The following is a 20,273-nucleotide window of genomic DNA, read 5'->3' as shown; positions in this document are numbered from 1 at the left end:
GAAAAGTCTGAAATTGGAAAATTTCATTTAAGAAACGTCGCATCGTCGTCAAATGTACAGTCCGTTCTTTTTCGTCGAGATGGCAGCAGCTCTGTTTATACCGACCGGCGGAGATGCTGTTGGTATATCCGTGTGACTCACACATAACAATCATGTAGAGGCTCTATATTAGAAAACTCTAACTTATCGACCCGACCGTCATGTGTAAGTCACACGGATATACGGACAGCATCTCCGCCGGTCGGTGTACGACAAGTGTACGACGCGATGTAGTGCAAGAAGTTGGAGTGAGAAAAGATATATTTGCGAGAGAACGAGTGAGTGAGTGAGTGAGAGGCCGAGAGAGAGAGAGAGAGAGAGAGAGAGAGAGAGTGAATGAGAGAGCGAAAGAGCTAGTGAATGAGAGAGCGAGTGAATGAGAGAGCGAGAGGGCGAGAGAGCGAGTGAATGAGAGAGCGAGAGGGCGAGAGAGCGAGTGATATATTATACGTCTGCGTGCAGCGCATAGCGATCCGAGAGCGAGACATCAGTGGGTCTCGAACCCTCGTCTCGTGAGAGTTACGTACTGTAATCCGGTAAGTATATTCAGTTTAGCGGACTCATTAAGCTCTTTCGAGACGATTTACACGAAACGAAAGAATCTGGTAGAAAAAAGCGTCGCTCTGCCCCGCAAAGCGGGATATTAATAGTTAAAGTTGATCACTTTTCAGGTTAGGAAATCTGTCAAATACATTACTAAATATAATGACAGGTTTCCTAACTTAAAAAGTGGTCTACTTTAATGAGTGATATCTTGCTTCGCGGGGCAAATCGACCCTTTTTTCTGCCTAATTCTTTCGTTTCGCGCAAAACGTCTCGAAAGAGCTTAATGAGGCCGCTAAACTGAATACTTACTGGATTACAATATGTAACTCAACTTTCTTTTCAGATCGGGAATATCTCTTATGTCCATAATAATTGTATACACTAATTTGTGAAAAAGCGCGATTAGACAGTTTTATACGTCTTTGAAGCTGGCACGACGTTCTACGAATATCGACAAAATATTAAAAGTTCTAATAGCATCTTTCATAGTTCTACAGTTCTTGATAAAAATTAAAAAGAGTTCTACATTCCTTCTATTGAAAAATCGAAATTGAAAAAATGTCGTGCTAACTTCGTGAATCTAGCACGACACTCTCCCCTCTAAAGTACTAAAACGCGTGGAAAATTATTATTTTTTACTATAGTTCCCGATAGTTCTAATCGAGATTCATATATATATACAATTTCAGATCGATATTCCACCAATTAACAATTTTTGAATAATTTTTTATATCTGCGTCCAGCACGACACTTAGTGAAAATGCGTCGTGCTGATGATTTTCAGCAGTTTTAACGATAGTTCTCGATAGTTCTGCAAAAGTTCTATGCAATAGAATTAGTTTCAAGAAGAGTTAACTATCGTTAGACTGCTGAAAATCATCAGCATGACGCATTTTCACTAACAAGTTACACTACCCAAGTGCCACTCGCCGATTTTCTTGAAACTTTGCATACACGTAGTACATCGAAAAACATTAGACACGTGTCTTTTTATTTGTGCTAACAACGCATTTTAAGGTTAGAATACGCATTCGAAAATTTAACACTCTATAGCACAATGGTAACTAACGCTACTCCTGAGCGTTATTCTCTTACAGTTTTTACGACATTACTCTATTATGATTTCATTGTCTGAATATTTGGCATTAATTTTACGAGATTCGAAATGGCAAATTCAAAATCGCGGACCGAAATCGCAGAATTTTCAAAAATTTTATTCAAAGTCAGTTTCGAAGAAGTGTTTTAGACCCGTGATTACGATTTTGGTAACAGTTATATCAATTTAGAGGAATTTTGTCAAACTACTATTAACATTGTATGTTTACAATTGCAGGCGTGCAGAAAACTCGAATTTGAATAAATGATTCTCTTTAGTAATTAAGACTGACCATCTAGTCTAATAATTTGCCTATTATGACAAACCTAGATTATTTCAGAATTATTTATTCCTAACAGAACTTACATCCTAACAATTTTAGAAATTAGTCTCTTGAGCGAAGCATTTGCGAGCTTCCAAAGATTTTTGTTTTGTTTTGAGGTTCTAAATTCATATTTCAAGTTTGGTCATTTAACCTGGAAGCACTCTGTATAATAACATGATTGTATATATTTTTTATTTCAGACGAGTTAGAGAAGCTAAATACGCCGACACCTATTAATAGGTGCGCAATCGGCGTATATGTGACCTCGAAAACCACCACAAAAATGGTCTTTGAAACTAATTTAAAACAATTGGAATTTGAGTCCGTCATTTTGAATGCACCATATTGAATTTGCCATTTTTCATCCGCCACCTCTAGATTGATATAACTGTTACCAAAATCGTAATCACGGGTCTAAAATACTTCTTCGAAACTGACTTTAATAAAATTGTTGACAATTCTGCGATTTCGGTCCGCGATTTTGAATCTGCCATTCCGAATCTCGTAAAATTAATGCCAAACATTCAGACAATGAAATCATAATAGAGTAATGTCGTAAAAGCTGTAAGAGAATAACGCTCAGGAGTAGCGTTAGTTACCATTGTGCTATAGAGTGTTACATTTTCGAATGCGTATTCTAACCTTAAAATGCGTTGTTAGCACAAATAAAAAGACACGTGTCTAATGTTTTTCGATGTACTACGTGTATGCAAAGTTTCAAGAAAATCGGCGAGTGGCACTTGGGTAGTGTTACTTGTAAGTGTCGTGCTGAACGCAGATATAACAAATTATTCAAAAATTGTTAATTGGTGGAATATCGATCTGAAATTGTATATATATGTGAATCTCGATTAGAACTATCGGGAACTATAGTCAAAAATAATTTTCCACACGTTTTAGTACTTTAGAGGGGAGAGTGTCGTGCTAGATTCACGAAGTTAGCACGACATTTCTTCAATTTTGATTTTTCAATAGAAGGAATGCGGAACTCTTTTTAATTTTTATCAAGAACTGTAGAACTATGAAAAGTGCTATTAGAACTTTTAATATTTTTTCGATATTGGTAGAACGTCGTGCCAGCTTCACAGACGACATTTTTATTGTGTCATTGTATTATATATAACTACAAAAATGCATGATATCTCGATGAAATTACCTTTTTAAAAAAAAAAGTAAAAAAGGGCGCCAAGTATGCGCGTGGTATGTGCTCGAAAAAACCAATGTGGTAGTTTCTTTAATTAAACAAAATATTAAACCAAGTAATATGTACCTTTTATACTCTCATTCAATGATCCTATTCCAATCCAAGCGATAGTAGTTCTAATTGTCTTTAAATATTATTATTTTATAGTATTTTGTAAAAAAATTTATGAAATCCTCAAATTGCGCCAATTGCAAAGAGGATGTATTACCTCGAAAATTAATTATTGTACAACAATTTAAAAAAACCAAGTGGTAGTATCTTACCAATTACAAAGAGAATCTATCTACATATATAAAATCCCTATTCTGTCGTTGAATTGATCGGGTACTTCCCGACATGCTAGAAACACCAAATTTCGCATGGTGATAGGGGTTCACCCCCAGGTAATGGGAAAATTCTTGAAATCTTTAATTTCGGTCCAGGGACTACCTGGCGTAGACAGGCTATTTTACTAGTATGTATATATTGTCTTGACAATTTGTTATACATCTACTTTCAAAAAATATAAAACTTTGATTAAATAATATTTAATGCAAAATACTTGGCGCTGCTAGACCTCGCCAGCGCCTAGCATCTCGTCTGCGCTCCTTACACGCCTACTAAAGCTCAAGCCGTTTGTTTACATATCAAATTCATATAAAAAGAAGTTTAACACATTTCACGCGTTTAATACTAAAGGCTAAACTTAATACTAAATACTAAATTGCTACATACTAAACGCTGAAAGAGAGAAAGAGAGATTTCTTGTAATACTCGGTCTAGCAGCGCCAAGTATTTTGCAGTAAATATTATTTAATCAAAGTTTTATATTTTTTGAAAGTAGATGTATAACAAATTGTCAAGACAATATATACATACTAGTAAAATAGCCTGTCTACGCCAGGTAGTCCCTGGACCGAAATTAAAGATTTCAAGAATTTTCCCATTACCTGGGGGTGAACCCTTATCACCATGCGAAATTTGGTGTTTCTAGCATGTCGGGAAGTACCCGATCAATTCAACGACAGAATAGGGATTTTATATATGTAGATAGATTCTCTTTGTAATTGGTAAGATACTACCACTTGGTTTTTTTAAATTGTTGTACAATAATTAATTTTCGAGGTAATACATCCTCTTTGCAATTGGCGCAATTTGAGGATTTCATAAATTTTTTTACAAAATACTATAAAATAATAATATTTAAAGACAATTAGAACTACTATCGCTTGGATTGGAATAGGATCATTGAATGAGAGTATAAAAGGTACATATTACTTGGTTTAATATTTTGTTTAATTAAAGAAACTACCACATTGGTTTTTTCGAGTACATACCACGCGCATACTTGGCGCCCTTTTTTACTTTTTTTTTTAAAAAGGTAATTTTATCGAGTCTTAGTTACTGTAACAAATCATTTTCGTTAGATGATGTACGTAGGTAGCGCCAGTTATTACTGGGCATTAATGTGTTGTGCGCGCGCAGTAAGAGTGAGCGTCTAATGTTTTTACGATCGTGTCGATGATCGCGTCGAGTCGCGGAATACGTATCTATGCGTGGAAAAGAATAAAGTGAGTGTAATCCAGTGTAATATTCTACCTGAACATAGATCTGAACAAGATTCAGATTTTAGCTTCTTTGCCTGACAATATTAAACATAACTTAAATTTGACAATTCATACATGGATAAATTACAAAGGAACTTGTTTTCATGACGATTTAATTGTTGTTATTGACGAAAATGAATCTGGACCATTATTTGGTTTAATTGGTGCTATTATTGTATGCAAACATACGGTAATATTCCACTGTGAGGTTTTAATTACTATAGGATTCAATGAACACATTCGTGGTTATGAAATAAGATTTTCAGAGTCGAAAAAAACATTAATATAGATGATCTTTATGATCCACTTCCATTAAATCTGAATGAAAATGTACATAATGAAAAATACGTTATTATGCCTTACGCAATTTAATTTGTTCTCTTATATTAATTTTTGGTTATCTGTGTTTTGTGTGTCAGGAGAATAATGTGTCCGGGTGTAACAAAAGAAGAAAATGTTAATTTTGCGTTGAGAGTCCGTCCGAAATTTATTGCAAATCTCAATTCCGAATACACCAGTTGAACGCGCCCGCTCTCGCTGAGATATACCGGTCGAATAATCTTCTGCTTGTTTGCTCGCCAGTCTCGACTTCTGTGTCCTCCTGGAAATCTCTCGAAGACTTCAAAATCTTCCCGAGAGAAAACCTTTCGCTCTCCTATCCATTCCGCGGGCTACGCTTAACTGTCTCTAAACTTTGACTCGCGGTTTTAAATATGACGTGCATGTGCATCGGCGCAATCCGTATAGCAAAATACAACTTTTACTTGATTTTAATAAATTACGACGGTTGTCTGTAACGGCTTCCTCTATTATTGTTTTCTCGCTTTCCGTCTCGCGTGTTGTCTACCTTCTTCAGTTGTCTCTGTACCCGTATGTACGCGTATGTATATGTGCGTGTATATGTGTATCATGATACGTTGGGTCGCGTCTTTCTAATTTCTGGGTCTGCGGCGATGCAATCGCCACAAATTAATTAATAAATTTATATTAATATTTTTTTTCGAAAATCTTATTTATTTTAACAGTTAGTAATACGGCATAGCGATCGTTAATGCACAATCGGTGCATTGGAAATTATTGATTCGTTAGAAGGAGAGATCATAAGTCAAGTGTAGGGTCATTAAAATCCTTTTTAAAAGTTTTTGCCACAGAGCTGGTGTTCTGTTTCAGCTAATTCTCTTTTCCTTTTTTTTAGCGTTGAAGCTGCAGAACACAGACATATTCCCTTTTCGTGCACATAAATCGCACGATGCTGTCATTTTAATAATCACATTCGTCGTCTCACGTGGATTTTCGATGTACGGCGACCTCGTTAAAAAATCATTTTTCGATTATAGCTTAATATTTATTCAAATGTATATATTTAATCACGGACACTGGCTAATGTCTGATGGACGGACGAATTTTTCATAACTGCATGCCAACAAGTTTTGTTAGATTCAATGCAGAAATTTTTAACGTTCCAAGAACACATTCGTCTACTACGTGCCAACATTTCGTCAGTCTTAAAACGTAGCGACTTACTATTCAAGAACGAAAGATGTTAATATGTACTGCTTAATTAATTAATGAAAGATCCATTGCGAAAAATATCACCCCACGCCAGGATATTAAATATATACATTTGAATATAATGTCCTGGCGAATTAAAAATGATTTCTAGACTTGTTACGTAATATTTATGTTCATATATTAGGTTGTTCATTAAGTTCTGCGGTTTTCTCGATAGATAGCGTTTGTCCATTGAAAAAGATAGCATGCATCGCCTGAACCGCGGATTGCCGCATACTCCGTGACAGGTTAGACAACGCTTGACATTTCGCCAGAGTCTTTGTTGTGTTTTGACGTGTTGTGTGCACGCGCTATTCATTGAAAATGGAGGATCAAAAGGTGCATTTTCGGCACATTTTGCTATTTTTCTTCCGCAAAGGAGTAAAAGCGACGGACGCAAAACGTGAGATATGTGGCGTGTACGGGGACTCGGCCATAAGCGCTGACACTTGTCAGCGTTGGTTTGCGCGCTTTCGTTCCGGAGATGTGAACGTCTCCGATGCTGCTCGCTCCGGTCGTCCATCCATCACTGACGACGACCAAATCGTGGCCGCAATCAAAGCAGACCGACACCTGACGACGCGGGAGATCGCGGAGCGCTTCGACATCGCCCATACAACGGTTGCGCAGCGATTAAAACGACTTGGGATGTCGAAAAAAGCAGATGTTTGGGTCCCTCACGAGCTCACCGAAAAGAACATTTTGGACCGCGTCATGATCTGTGAATCCCTGCTGAAATGGAACTCGCTGGAGGCCTTTCTCAAACGGGTGGTCACGGGAGATGAAAAATGGGTGGTATATAACAACATTCGACGCAAGCGGTCATGGTGCGGTCCGGGTGAGTCGTCACAATCGGTTGCCAAAGCGGATTTGCATCCGAAGAAAGTGATGCTGAGCGTGTGGTGGGATTGGCGAGGCGTCCTGTACTTCGAGCTGCTTCCGCGCGGTCAGACCATCGACGCCGAGAAGTATTGCGCTCAGTTAGAAAAATTGAAGCAGGCAGTGGCGGAGAAGCGGCCGGAATTGGCGAACAGGAAGGGCGTTGTCTTCCACCACGACAACGTCAAACCACACACTGCTTTGGTGACCAAGAAGAAGTTGAAGTGCTTTGGCTGGGAAGTCATGCAGCACCCACCGTACTCCCCAGACCTTGCGTCGTCGGATTACCATCTGTTCCGGTCACTCCAAAACAATCTCGACGGGCAGCGCTTTAATTCAGTGGACGATATTCAAACGTACTTGGAGGACTTTTTCGCGCAGAAGTCGCGCGACTTCTACAAACGCGGCATTATGTCTCTTCCAGAACGTTGGCAGAAGGTGGTCGATCAAGATGAACAATACATTCTAGATTGAATAAATGTGTAAGTACAATAGATTTATGTTTTAATTTAGAGCAAAAAAACCGCAGAACTTAATGAACAACCTAATATATGTTAATATATTACTAAATATATTTATATTACTAAATATATGTACTAAATATATGTACTAAATATATGTATTAATATACGTTACTAAATATATATTAATATATATAATAATAAATATGTATTAATATATATAATAATAAATAATTGTGAATATTCCAGATATTTCAATGAGCATTACTTATTTTATCTAACTTCTATTGCTGGAACAACTAATAACCTAGCTATAATGGAATCCGTTAATGAACCAAATTTTCTTTTATATAACACCAAAAAGATTTGTTACATATACCAAGCCATATTTTTCATTGGTGTAGTAAAGAATCATCTTTGCCACATTAATAAATCTATCGTGCTATAACATCAAACTTCATTGGGTACAACTACAAATTTTGTGCAGCTCTGCGACTTAGTTACTGCAACATAGCAAACTGGCTGTCCATATATTACGGCTATGAATTTGCTAGGCTAACAGGATTTTCTGTTGTCACAGCAAATCTTTTTTTTCCATGCAGCATTCCAGTGTGATACATTATATTTATCTAGATATCGACTAACGATGCCGACCGCGTATCGCTATATCGGGTCGCGATACCATTGACATGAACAATAATGTCCCTACGGACATGCGATACGGCACCGACGGTTATTCAATGTCCTGTATATCTTCCGTACACAGTTTAACATGAGGATCTGCAGGAATTGATAATGGAGTTGCTTCTAACATATTAAAACGCGTTAACATACGCTCTATGTATAATTGTTGACTGATGAATATCGAGTATTCTTGGCGATTTCGTTTTATCTGCATCCCCAAGAAGTATTCTGAATTTCCAACTGTAATTTCGAATGCATCGCGTATTTTCTTTAAAATGTTGGAAAGAAGTTTTTTACTTGTGGCTAAAATGAGGCCATCATCCACGTATAATCCAATTATCACTTTACCGTTTTCATTTTCACGAAAATAAACGCATGGATCCGCGTTTGACTGAAAGAAATTGATTTGCTTTAGGAATGTATCGAATCGTTCGTTCCAACATCTTGCTGACTGTTTGAGTCCGTATATTGATTTTCGTAAGTTACATACCATATTTTTGTTACATTTTCCGAGACCTTCAGGTATTTGCATATACTTCTTCTCGGAGCTTACCATTAATAAAAGCGGTTTTTACATTAAATTGACCGATTTCTAAATCCTCTTGAGCAGCTATTGCTAACAAAACTCGAATAGAATCGTACCGGACTACAGGCGAAAACGCTTCATTAATCAAAACCTTCATGGGTACCGACAGAGGAGGACAGCGCGAGCAATAAAGGTCCTATGACCCAAGGGTTTGCGAGGGGTAGTTTTCGAGTGACGGTGGTTTTTTGAAATTCGAGAAATTTGTTTTCGGTCCCTATCCTCTTTGCTTTTTGACGATCGGTGGACATCTGTTGGAATCGGGACGCTAGCAACCCCCGTTCCGGAGAAAAAGGGCGAAAACGCGCCCCTGCCAGGGGGTTGGTGATAGAGAGTTGGTGTCTGAGGGAAAGTTGTTCGTCCGGAGGAGCTCTATCGAAAAGGTCCTATGTACCACCCCTCTATCTCGCTCCGTTTGGTTTCTGTATACTTGGACCCGGGATTCGAACTTGAAAATTTTCAAAGTCCGAGTAATTTCTCTCAGAAATTTGCCATCTTGGGACTTTACCAGTAGGTTCGCGATTGTATCCTTTCGCGCAAAGATGTACCTTATATCTTATCTCGTTCATGCATGAGTTTTCTTTAATTTTGAATACCCATTTACATTCGACAGCCGTTTTGTTTGCGGGTAGAGTCGTTAATTCCCAAGTTTTATTTTTTTCATGAGCTGTAAGTTCTTCCTCGATAGCAAGTTTCCATTTACTCGACTCTTCACTTTGCATTGCCTCGTCATACGTTGTTGGTTCGATATAAGATACCAGGCACGCTGAATAACGATATGGAGACCTAATTTTATCTTGATTTCTTAACTCATATCTCGCAATCGTATCATCAATATTATGTGTTTGTACTTTGTTTACCTCATCGTTTCTTATTGTATTTTCGTCTTCGATAGGCCTTTCCTCGTTTATTTGATCATCTACTATATCTTCGGTTTCGCTATCTTCATTCGTAATTCTAATTACGGGACCGACTTTTGATTCTACATTTTCATTACTAACCATTTCATTAAAAACTACATCACGTGATATTATGATTTTATCGCTAATCGGATCATACAATCTATAGTTTTTCGTGTCTCCTTGATATCCAACAAAGATACATTTCTTTGATTTTGCATCTAATTTTTTTCGAAATTCCTTAGTAATATGCGTATATGCTTCGCTTCCGAAAATTCTAACGTGTGCTAAATCCGGCTTTTGATGCGTCCATAATTTAAACGGAGTTTTTTCATTTGACAATGATGTAATGCATCTATTTAAAATATAAATTGCAGTATGTACCGCTTCTGCCCATAATCTTTGAGATAACTTCTTTGCAAGTAGCATAGTACGAGCACATTCAACTACTGTCCGTATCTCGCGTTCCGCTTGACCATTCTGTTGATGCACATATGGTGCCGATGTTTCCAATTTTATTCCGCGCGAAACCAAATACTCTTTTAATTGCTTATTACAGAATTCGGTGCCATTATCACATCTCAAGGCTTTTATTCGGTATTCGAATTTATTATAGAACGCATTTTCAAACTCTTTGAAACGCTCGAATGTATCACTTTTATGCCGTAAGAAATATACTACGCGATAACCTGAATAATTATCTTTGAGAAGCAGAAAATACTTTGATCCTCCCACCGAATCTGTAGATATTGGACCACATAAATCCGCATAAATCAATTGGCCTACTTTGGTTCTTTTAGCCCGTGCTTTTCTATTGAATGGTAGTTTGTGTTGTTTTCCTACTACGCAGTGTTCGCAAAAACTTGTATCTTTATTTTCTAATTTTACTCCAGTAACTAACTCTCGATTAACCATGTCACGTAACGCTTTATAATTTATATGTGCAAGTCGCTGATGCCATTTACATAAGTCGCCTTTTATAGTAACATTCGCTTCATTCTTTGTAATAACTTTGAACATCAAAAATAACATTCAACTTCTTTCTTACTTTTAATATTACCTGAACTCGAATTCTGAAATTTTTTGTTGGAATTCACTTTCGTTTTCCTTTTTCCGAAATCTGATGTTGCAAGCGCCTCCTCTGTTGCGTCCATAACCGTCAAGCGTTGTTCTTCCTTTATTAGACGTTCAATTAGGTTCGCTCGGGTCTGATCCTTTACAGGAACGCTATCCCACGCAGTGATCAGCGGATTGAATTTTCCAGGAAGTGTCATTAGGATCTTCGTATTGATGGCCACCTAGGATAGAATCTCTCCCACGTCCTTCAATTGTCTTGCCAAATTCTCAACTTTAGCAACATGCTGCATTACTGTATCGTTGATGCCCATCTTGTACTCATAAAATCTCGAGAGTAATATTGATTTGTTCGCTTCGTTCCGTTGTTCATAGATACTGCTTAATTTCTGCTACATCTCGTTTGCTGTTTAACAAGTTATCAAATATTCCAACTGGGAGAACTCCATCGATGAAGCAAGAATACATTTTGCCTTTGCATTCTTGGAAACCCATGCTGCGTATGTTTGATCCGTCTGTGCTGGTTTTGGAAAAATTCCTTCTACTATTTCCGTGACACCACTGGTCTCAAAAATTGCTGACATTTGAAATTTCCAAAGCTGGAAATTCGTTCCATTGAACTTTGTAATATTTTTCAAGTCAAACACGTCACTCATGGTGGAGGAAACTGCCTCACTTTATCACCACGACAATATAGTGTCTCTCCTACTTAACTCACTTAAAACTTCTCAATGCACATATACCTCTGGGCCCATAACCTGTTGGAGGATTGTGCAGGGATTATGAGAAGATTGAAAGACAGAATTCTGACTTTAAATATCTAACGATGTTTGCGTACCTCTCGATACGCAAACATCGTTAGACTCTCGGCTCTCGTTCAAAACACAAAAGAAATATAACAGAAATATAGATACTAACGGTAGAGATAATACATTCTAGAAAACACGATTCTATAAATACGAGAAATTCAGGAGGGATTCGTAACACTTATATTTTTTTATCTTCTGTCATATCTGTACGTAGTACATACGCGAGTGCGAGAAGGTGAAGGTTGCGTTTATGTGGATAAAGAAAGTAGCATTATTGCGTAGTAATGGAGTGTAACTGTTGATCAGGCGACACGAGACCGTAGACCAGAACTGTCAGATTCCGGCCGTTGATCGCATTTGGAAGAGATGACGCACACAAGCTGCGTGTCATGTCCATGTATGCTCGGGACCTAAGAGTAAAGAACCACAGGAGGGAGCATATCGGTAGTGGGGGTAGGCTTTTTGGCTGACAGAAATAATCATGCAGCCATCTTGAGCGTCCACTTTTTTTGACGTTTATCAGCGCTGCCTGCAGGCATAAATCAGCAGCTTTTATGATTACGTCAGACTTTGCGTATCAAGCAACAGGTTATAACGAGCGAAGCAATCGAAAATTATTTATTATAACAAACGAGCACCATGGTACATTGTCAGATGTGTGGGATTACAGCAGCCCGAAATTATGGAATAACATTTCATCGGTTAGTAATTGTTAACGCGAACGTTAATCTCTGTATAGAAGTTACTTGAATTATCCTAACGTTTTTTAATGATTGTTTTTATTCTTACAATGTTATGTACAGCATTAACATTTTAGATCCTGACGTAAGCGGCTATCTTGAGTGTCCACTTTTTATATAGTACTTCCGTCAGCTATGCCGAAACGAAATGCTCTCTCCTGTGGTTCTTTACTCTTAGCTCGAGACGGTTTCAAGTGATTCCGAGCGCACACGGCCACGACACGTAGCTTGTGTGTGTCATCCCCTCCACAGGCTACAAAAAGACAATCAGGTAAAACAGAGAATAGCAGAAGTGGAGATTAGGCACTGCGCAAACAAAATACACTTAGCGCGCGAACGATATTGGCGTTGATCGCGTTGGAAAATGGCTTGAATTTATTGAAGTCCGAGTTTCCGTATATTCGCGACAACGATCGAAATGAGAGCGACGGGCAACGATGAGACGATTAAAGAGAATCGACCGTCCGAACAACGTGATACGATCGAGATTTGAAGTGAGTCTGCTGCGAGCATACACAATAGGCTCGCACGGGTTCGATAGCGGGGCACACAACTTCGACGAAAATAATAACATCGGTTAGTGGCAAACAGCTTGCTACAGCCATATATGGTAGAGACAAATGAGTTCGAAGTGTCTTAGATTAGACAAAATTTAAAAGAGCGTGCTTGTAGCGAGGTGGTTGCCAGGACGACCGGATAGAGCAGCGAATCCGACCGCTCCAAGAAGCGTGGCCGTTACCGCACGATCTAATCGGCCTGCACAAAATAAGTGAGAAACAAGTTTATCGAATAGGACCGCTTGTTTGTCTGAAATTCGAGTGATATTATTCCGACGCAATCTTCCAGAAATTTGTATATTTCACATGATTTTGAACAGATAATAAGCCGAGAAGAAAACTATAATTTTAAAACTTTTTCTCGTTTTTCACATAAGCTCCATTAGTCCCGTAGTCATTACTGCCTATACTTTACTCGTGGAAAAGGATTTTTCATTCTATGCAATCAATAAAAAGATTAGTGTTCACAAATTTTGCCAGTACTGCAGACGACTCCAGCTTCCCCTTAATACACATAAATTTATACACATATTTGTATACATATCGGAACACATGCACTTCCATATATGGAAATGTATGTGTTCCGATATGTACAGGGTGTCCCGGGTTTTAACCGACAAACTGCGGGAGCATATTCTACTAGTGGAAATAAGAAAAAATTCTTATATCGAGTTTGCTTAGAAATGCTTTATTACAAAGTTATAAACCAATATTGAAAAGAAATATGAGAAGTAACAACGGATTTTTTCACAAAAATAAAAATTATGTACGCAATGATTTAGTGACGCATTTCAAAATGTTGTCCTTGCACATCGATACAAGCTAGACATCGACGTAGTACAGAATTTGTTACAGTACGACATTCCTGAAAATTTTGTTGCATCTCAGTAACTGAATTAGTAATTCGTTGCTTTAAATCTATCTGGTACTCTCCTGTTAGGAAATCTACGTTGATACTCTCGTACGGCAGCTCGTGCATTTCCGTCACAGAATCCGTACACGAAATGAATATCAGTGTATTCCTCATTTGAAAACACTTTTGGCATTCTGATAGTAATTGCTAGTTCACACGACGATTGAAATCTAACAGCTACTGTTGTGAAAGTAACAATCATACTGAATCGTTTCAACATAGTGAACATGAATACATGTGAATACACATAACATAAACATCTTCGACCTTCCAAATTCTACACTATGTTCCGTTGTTACTTATCTCATATTTCTTTTCAATATTGGTTTATAACTTTGTAATAAAGCATTTCTAAGCAAACTTGATATAAGAATTTTTTCTTATTTCCACTAGTAGAATATGCTCCCGCAGTTTGTCGGTTAAAACCCGGGACACCCTGTATATGGAAAATGCATATCTGCTCCGATATATGCATAAATGTATGTGCTAAAGCATTCTGTTTGTGTTGCCAAGCGTATAATAAATACTATTTTTTTATCTTTGCTCAAAATCGTCCTCGACTAGTATACGAAGTATACGAACTAAAGCCGTAATTAAAAATCTAACGGCACTTTTATAATATTGTTGCACCCGTGTTGAGCGCGACACTCGGTATGTGGAACAGCTGATGGAAGCAAAATCAATAAAGAACGCTTCGGACTGAATCGCTGCACGAAGCTCGCTCGTCAGTCGCTCGTTAAACATGATCGGAGCAGCACATTGTCAATCGCTGAAATCTATCCAAATTATTTAGTGTTATTAATAAAAGAGAGTTCTTGTTCATTAAAAAACGTGTCTCATTCTTAAGTGAGTGAACGTGCGGAAAGTATGGAAGGACGTCCGGATGTAACATTTTTTGGGGGCTCGTCCAAAAGTGGAAGTGAGGGACAGCGGAATGGCTACGGTTCGCTCCCCGAGGAGAACGCGGGCTCAGACTCTGGCGACAGTGGGTGACGAAATGCTACGTGCCGTCTTGCAGGAGCTCACGAAGCTCAAGGAGGAGCGGTAACGGGAACGCGAGAGCCAGGAAGCGAAACTGCAGCAGCGAGACGAGGAGCTTCGGTGGCTGGAACACCGTATCGAACAGCTAAGTCGTGCAAATAATCTTATTCAAATTGAGTCCATTCCAAAGCCTGAATCTTACATACGTGATAACTGGACCTTTGTGGATAGCATTAAAAATCGGTTGTTTCATAGAATTCAATGAAACAATGGTTTTATTGGATATCACTTCATTATTTCCTACTATCGCCATTAGTCATTATTAACCGGAATCACGATCGAAATGTGATCGGGTCGTGTTGATTTAATAAAGATTGCCAGTTTAGTCAACATAAACCTTTGCTTTTCATTATCTATTTCCTGGCGAAGAAAATTTGACTCTCTTAACAAAAAATGTTCCAAACAAACATTGTTCAAATTAATTAGTAGAAAAAGATAATACAACAAAAAATGAAGTGTTTCATTAAAAAAAATAAAGTTAACCTTGAAATTTTTTAAACACCTCCACTTATAAAAAACTTATACACTATGTAATTACCCCCTCGAAGTCATGCAACTTTTGTATGTAACAATTTTTCGTACACCTTCTCATGTACAAGTTTTTCAAGGTGTGCAAGTTAGGTGCCTCACCCCGTACATACATATTATAAAGTATGCATTGTATAGCAAACGTAACGGGGTATGTCGTCACGCGAGGGGGTATCATAAGCACTACTTCGTCAAATCCAAATACCTCGCTGATCAGGTCACGCACTTCTAGTATAGTACCTATAGATTCCCCCATGGGGCGACGAGGAGTGCAGGGCGGAGAAGTCCTTCAGGGGGGGGGGGGTATGACGTCACGGGGGTATGACATCACGCGAGAAGTATACGCGAGCACCGATGATGACACCTGATATCCATCAGCGTTGACCACAGGGGGATTCTCCGGGTCGCGGGGATTACGCGCAGCGCTACTTTGTCGCTTGTAGATCGGAGGCAGACTCACGTGGGAGTGCCATTAAATTGAGCAACGTGGAGAGATGGAGACTGAGTAATCGACGTTTACTTTCGTAACGCGCAGTCAACGTCTTCCACGCGACATCAAAATTTTCGGCGATTACTGGGATGTTAGCAATGCAATCGGAGGCGCGACTCTTTAAACGTGACGTTAAATAATGCATTTTCGCGAACTGACTGAGATCTTTATTCTCACTAATAAGAGCGGTAAACCTATCGCGAAACTGTTCCCAGTCTTCATAATTTCCGTCAAATGGCGGTAATTTGATTGGCGGCAAATGCGATAACGACAGCGCGGTTGAATTTGAGCACGATTGTACAGAATTGATCGAACCAGTGGGACTTACAGGGGCTCCAGCTCCTCGAGGCACTCCGCCATGTAGTCCAATGTAGTGAGATAAATGTCCTAAGCTGCGTCAATGATCTCATCCCTGAAAAAGCTCGTCTCCGACGAGCCTGTCCTGAGGTATATTCTTGGAGAGGGTTGCGTGACCATCCAGCATCCGGCTCCAGCTGTCTTTCAGTGACAAGATTCGTGATCGGACTTTTGCCGGTGTCAAATTGTTTTACAGACCTTCTTAAAATTGTCCAGAGCGCGATCAATCAATCGATACAGCTGAAGCTGTTTTTCGAGCTGATCAGCCATGGTTTGCCCAGACATAGAAAAATAGAAGATATCAACTCCGTCCGTCCTTGATATGCAGTCCTTTTTCACGTGTCCCGATCCGGCTCGAAGGACCAGCAAATGTTCGTTGATAGGCGGAGGATCGCTGCTACGATCCGAGATCCCGCTTCGTGAGGTCAGCCAACGCTGGGCGTGAAAGCACGTGAAGAAGATCCTGATTTATATTTGAGAGGACGTGTGCAGGTTGAATGAGAAAATAGAGTCAATGAATTGCAGGAACCACACTTTAATATAATTAACTTAGTTACAACAGCGCGCTAGAAACTTAACGGAAATCTTGACGTCGAGATCTTGTCACGAAGAAGGTTGCGATCGAAATCGCGATGGTTCTAGCGGCTAGAAAATCAGGGTAAAACAGAGAATAGCAGAGTTCGAGAGTAGGCACTGCGCGAACAAAATACACTTAGCGCGCGAACGATATTGGCGTCGATCGCGTTGGAAAATGGCTTGAATTTATTGAAGTCCGAGTTTCTTTATATTCGCGACAACGATCGAAATAACTATTATTTTCGTCGAATTTGTTTGCCCCGCTGTCGAACCCGAACGAGTCTATTGTACGTGCTCGCAGCAGACTCACTTCAAATCTCGATCGTATCACGTCGTTCGGACAGTCGATTCTCTTTAATCGTCTCTCGTTGATCAGTCGCTTTTATTTCGATCGTTGTCGCGAATATACGGAAACTCGGACTTCAATAAATTCAAGCCATTTTCCAACGCGATCGACGCCTCTATCTCGATCGCCAATATCGTTCGCGGGCTAATTATATTTTATTCGCGTAGTGCCTACTCTCGAACTCTGCTATTCTCTGATTTACCTTATTTTCTAGCCGCCAGAACCATCGCGATTTCGAGCGAAACCTTCTTCGTCACCCTTCCAAATGCGACGGAATCTCTGGTCTATGGCCTCGTGTCGCCTGATCAATAGTTACACTCTATTACTACGCAACAATGCTACTTTATTTATCCACATAAACGCAATCTTCACCTTCTCGCGTATGTATTACGTACAAATATGACAGAAGAGAAAAAAAAAGTATTCTGTAATAATTATTATTTGCAATAATTTTATTTACATTATAGAGATGATTGTCGATATAGAGGAAAAAGACTTTCAGAAGATTTTGGATCCCGTCGCCGATGCCGCTCCCGTCGCTGCCGGTTCTTTCGCTGCCGGTCGCGTCGTCACCGTCAATTCCATTCATTCTGTCGCCGATAGCCAAGGTAATATTTTGATTATTTAATTAATTCATTGTTTTAACTTAATGTATTAAAAGAATATATAGGGTAGATCGGGACGCAATCCTCATCGGGACGGAATCGTTACTACAGTTATCTCAAAATCTGTACGTTGCGTTCGTGAACTCGCCATTAATATTGTAAACGCTATTTATGGTGCTCACGTGACCAACAGAGTTTAGTGAAGTTATATGTCATGTTGTTTCATTACGACAAAGGTGTTTTCGGATATCAAAAGTGAAATTTTTTGCGCGTTAAAAAGTTTTACTATTTTAAATATTATGTTTTCTCACATTCTCGTGATAAGATGATTCTAAAGTGTATATATGCTGAATACGAATCCAATAAAGTTTTTTTACTTGCGTTAATTTCTAATATTTTATGAGTGACCAAACTTGAAATCTGTGTCCGGGGTGAAATCGTCATCAAACCACCGGGGCGAAGAAACGAGATAAGAAGCTATTCGATACGCTAGAAACACATGCCACGGCCGGCAGTGCATGGAAACAAATTCGATCCCACGACTTCTTCCATGTCTCGTCATGGTGATATACGGAACTTTAGAATCTCAGCCTTCGACGATAGGCGAGCGAAAATCGAAATCAGCAGTGATGGGATTCCGATGATTAAATGTTTATATTTTTCTAATAAAAAATAATTAATAAAATGTATTCTATCATTCTTCGTGATTGGAATTATGTTTTCTTCATTTAAAATCCAGTCTGAGAATAAAGTGACGATTCCGTTCCGGGGGTGTAACAACTCCGCTTCAGCAGTTTTGACATTTTAATTTTTGCAGCTTTGTCGTTCTTACCCTATTATCGGTTGAACAAAGCGATGCAGATCAAAAATGCGCATGTAGCCAAGAGTTCACTTTTTACAACGGTACACCACATTTCGCGAAAATTATTTATTTTGTTGTTACAAATCGACATCAAAAAACAATGACGACTTCGCCTCTACTTATATATATTATAAATTGAGTTTAATAAAGTAATTTTAATTGCAGGTCGTGGCCGCTTCCGTCACCACTAGTGGCCTCGCTGCCGATCGCGTCGCCGACGTCGCCGCGTCCACTCAGCTAAACAGGATAGCTCCCATGCCTCCCGTCATCGATGACATCGCCGCTAGTCAATAGACGAAGTAATATTTTAATGATTTAATTAATTAATTGCTTTAATTGTAAGTTATTAAAAATTTATGTACTTTACGTAGTATATATATACACTACGTAAAGTACATAAATTTTAAAAATATATATATTTTTCATATCACTACTTAAGTATATATTTTTCTTCAAATTTTGCACAAATATAAATTACTTTTAATAAATTGTAGGTTACAGACCAAGAGGACGAAAGCGGGAATAAGAAAACAACAAAATCGCTTTATGCGAGTTTTATACCAACTGTCATCTGCCCAGTAATATTGGAGCAAACGTGGAAGAAGAAAGAGGCATTGAATTTATGTTTATATATTAAAGTTGTTTAAAATTTCTACATTGCATTCTCTTATATCGTTAGATAAATAATATTACCATATAAATATAAAACATAAATATAACTATAAATATAAATAATATAAATAATATAAATAATATAAATATAAAAAATATAAATAATATAAATATAAATAGAACTCGTGAATTAAATCCTTTTTAACTGCGGCTGCCATGTCTCTCTCTCTCTTTCTCTTTCTGTCTGTCTCTGCCGCTCTTTTCTGCTACTCTCTCTCTTCCACTCTCTCTTTCTGAGAGAGCTTTGAGATAACCTGCGGCATCTTGGTTGACGTCAAACAAATATAAAAATTATACAAAATTCGGGGATACTACGATTTCCGGAGCGCCAAGTTTTGACCGTGGATTCTTCATCTACAGGTCATTACAAACAAAACTTAAAGAGTGGTGAAAGTGGCTGTCTGGTTTAATTTAGGAGATATGAAGTTTTAGTTGGAATTTGAGAAATCGACAAAAACGCTTTTTTGCCAGTTGCAGACTATTTTCGCGTTATTCAGAACAATATAGGGTAAATATTGACAATAACAGAGCCCGCCCGATAACCTTGACCTTGACAAATATTATAGAGGTTCCTGAGTGATCTTAAAACAGTTTTAACCGTCGCTCGTTGTTTATTAAACAGTTATTTAAAAAAAAGAAATTTAATAATTTTGCACGAATTTTCAACTGTCCACGCGAAGCAAGGACTTGAGTTTGACATATATTACAAGGTCATCTTCCTGAATAACCCGCACTAGGTTTCACCTGTGCTCGTTGTTTGTTACAAATTATGGGTCGTCCGGAAAGTTCGTGCCGATTTTGAAGGAAAATTCAAAGGCAACATTTTTTTATGTCGATAAATATTTATTGA

At 38.4% G+C, this 20,273-nt stretch overlaps 1 long non-coding RNA gene across 1 annotated transcript; it reads left to right on the top strand.

Moving 5' to 3' along the window:
- Window positions 1-17,751: 17,751 nt before the first annotated feature.
- On the top strand, window positions 17,752-19,406 carry LOC113562061. Its single transcript, XR_003406612.1, has 3 exons — window positions 17,752-17,892; window positions 18,917-19,050; window positions 19,246-19,406. It is a non-coding gene; the product is annotated as an uncharacterized LOC113562061 (long non-coding RNA).
- Window positions 19,407-20,273: the final 867 nt, after the last annotated feature.

Source organism: Ooceraea biroi, chromosome 1 (genome assembly GCF_003672135.1).
Source record: "Ooceraea biroi isolate clonal line C1 chromosome 1, Obir_v5.4, whole genome shotgun sequence".
Classification (NCBI taxonomy): Eukaryota; Metazoa; Arthropoda; class Insecta; order Hymenoptera; family Formicidae; genus Ooceraea; species Ooceraea biroi.
This window is presented reverse-complemented; position numbering and strand designations above follow the sequence as displayed.